We start from the raw sequence: 2500 nt of genomic DNA, 5'->3' as shown, positions 1-2500 counted from the left end.
ACCACCATCGGCACACGCTGGGCCCTGGTGCGGGCGCTTGCCTCGACCACCATCGGCACACGCTGGGCCCTGGTGCGGCAGGTTGCCTCGAGCACCATCGGCACACGCTGGGCCCTGGTGCGGTCGGTTGCCTCGAGCACCATCGGCACACGCTGGGCCCTGGTGCGGGCGCTTGCCTCGACCACCATCGGCACACGCTGGGCCCTGGTGCGGCAGGTTCCCTCGACGACCATCGGCACACGCTGGGCCCTGGTGCGGCAGGTTGCCTCGAGCACCATCGGCACACGCTGGGCCCTGGTGCGGTCGGTTGCCTCGATCACCATCGGCACACGCTGGGCCCTGGTGCGGGCGGTTGCCTCGACCACCATCGGCACACGCTGGGCCCTGGTGCGGCAGCTTGCCTCGAGCACCATCGGCACACGCTCGGCCCTGGTGCGGTCGGTTGCCTCGAGCACCATCGGCACACGCTGGGCCCTGGTGCGGCACGTTGCCTCGACCACCATCGGCAGCCTCGACCACCATCGGCACACGCTCCGCCCTGGTGCGGCAGGTTGCCTCGACCACCATCGGCACACGCTGGGCCCTGGTGCGGGCGCTTGCCTCGACCACCATCGGCACACGCTCCGCCCTGGTGCGGCAGGTTGCCTCGACCACCATCGGCACACGCTGGGCCCTGGTGCGGGCGGTTGCCTCGACCACCATCGGCACACGCTGGGCCCTGGTGCGGGCGCTTGCCTCGACCACCATCGGCACACGCTGGGCCCTGGTGCGGGCGCTTGCCTCGACCACCATCGGCACACGCTGGGCCCTGGTGCGGCAGGTTGCCTCGAGCACCATCGGCACACGCTGGGCCCTGGTGCGGCAGGTTGCCTCGAGCACCATCGGCACACGCTGGGCCCTGGTGCGGGCGCTTGCCTCGAGCACCATCGGCACACGCTCGGCCCTGGTGCGGTCGGTTGCCTCGAGCACCATCGGCACACGCTGGGCCCTGGTGCGGCAGGTTGCCTCGACCACCATCGGCACACGCTGGGCCCTGGTGCGGGCGCTTGCCTCGACCACCATCGGCACACGCTCGGCCCTGGTGCGGTCGGTTGCCTCGAGCACCATCGGCACACGCTGGGCCCTGGTGCGGCAGGTTGCCTCGAGCACCATCGGCACACGCTGGGCCCTGGTGCGGGCGCTTGCCTCGACCACCATCGGCACACGCTGGGCCCTGGTGCGGGCGCTTGCCTCGAGCACCATCGGCAGACGCTGGGCCCTGGTGCGGCAGGTTGCCTCGAGCACCATCGGCAGACGCTGGGCCCTGGTGCGGCAGGTTGCCTCGAGCACCATCGGCACACGCTGGGCCCTGGTGCGGTCGGTTGCCTCGAGCACCATCGGCACACGCTGGGCGCTGGTGCGGGAACTTGCCTCGACCACCATCGGCACACGCTGGGCCCTGGTGCGGCAGGTTACCTCGATCACCATCGGCACACGCTGGGCCCTGGTGCGACAGGTTGCCTCGAGCACCATCGGCACACTATCGGCCCTGGTGCGGGCGGTTGCCTCGACCACCATCGGCACACGCTGGGCCCTGGTGCGGGCGGTTGCCTCGAGCACCATCGGCACACGCTGGGCCCTGGTGGGTTTAGGCACATCTTCAAATTTCTGCCGTGCCAATGCCATTTTTATGGCTTGTAAATTCATACAATGGTCCCCTAAGCCTTCACGTGAAGTTTCGTTGGAAGATGACTCGTTTTCTATTTTTCACGATTTTCGAAACTTTTTGCGGTTCGGGAATTTTTAAAATTTTTTTATAAGGATTTTTGGCCCCAAATTTTGTAGGCATGATCCTTCTATTTTTGTTGGCATGCACAAAAAAATTCAGCTAAAAACTCGAAGTAGAGAAGATTTTGTGACCGTTTGAAAAAAGTGTCCCCATTTCAGACACTTTAACGGCTACTGGTAGCAAACCTGTAAAATCTCAAATGCTCTTTAAGGGGGTGTGAATTCTCAGAGGTTTGATGAGGGATAGGGGGCCAACACAAGGCCAAGTACCAGCACCCATCGCACATCATGTGCGCACACCCCCCCGGCCCCCCTCCCAATCGCCGGAACCCCAATGCCGCCGGTCAGGTTCTCCGGCGGTACTCCGGCGATGCTCCGGCGATGCTCCGGCGATGCTGTCCCGAGTGAAAAAAATGCGGCACCAGCACATGCTGGAGCCAAGCATGGGCACCGTGGCTCAAAATCGAACTTCGGCCAAGGCCTCGACCATCAATGGCACATGATGACGCATGGTGATGGCACATGCATCGACCATCATCGGCATAGGCTGCCCTTCGGTACGGGCACTTGCCTCGACCGCCATCGGCACAAGCTGGGCCCTGGTGTGGGTTGTTGCCTCGATCACAATCGGCACATGCTGAGCCTTGGTGCAGGCGGTTGCCTCGAGCACCATCGGGAGACCCTGGGCCCTGGTGCGGCCGGTTGCCCCGATAACCATCGGCACACGCTGGGC

The sequence above is a fragment of the Durio zibethinus genome, unplaced genomic scaffold (assembly GCF_047325235.1).
Source record: "Durio zibethinus cultivar Kanyao isolate XHJ-2024 unplaced genomic scaffold, ASM4732523v1 HiC_scaffold_3, whole genome shotgun sequence".
NCBI classification, from domain to species: Eukaryota; Viridiplantae; Streptophyta; class Magnoliopsida; order Malvales; family Malvaceae; genus Durio; species Durio zibethinus.
This window is presented reverse-complemented; position numbering follows the sequence as displayed.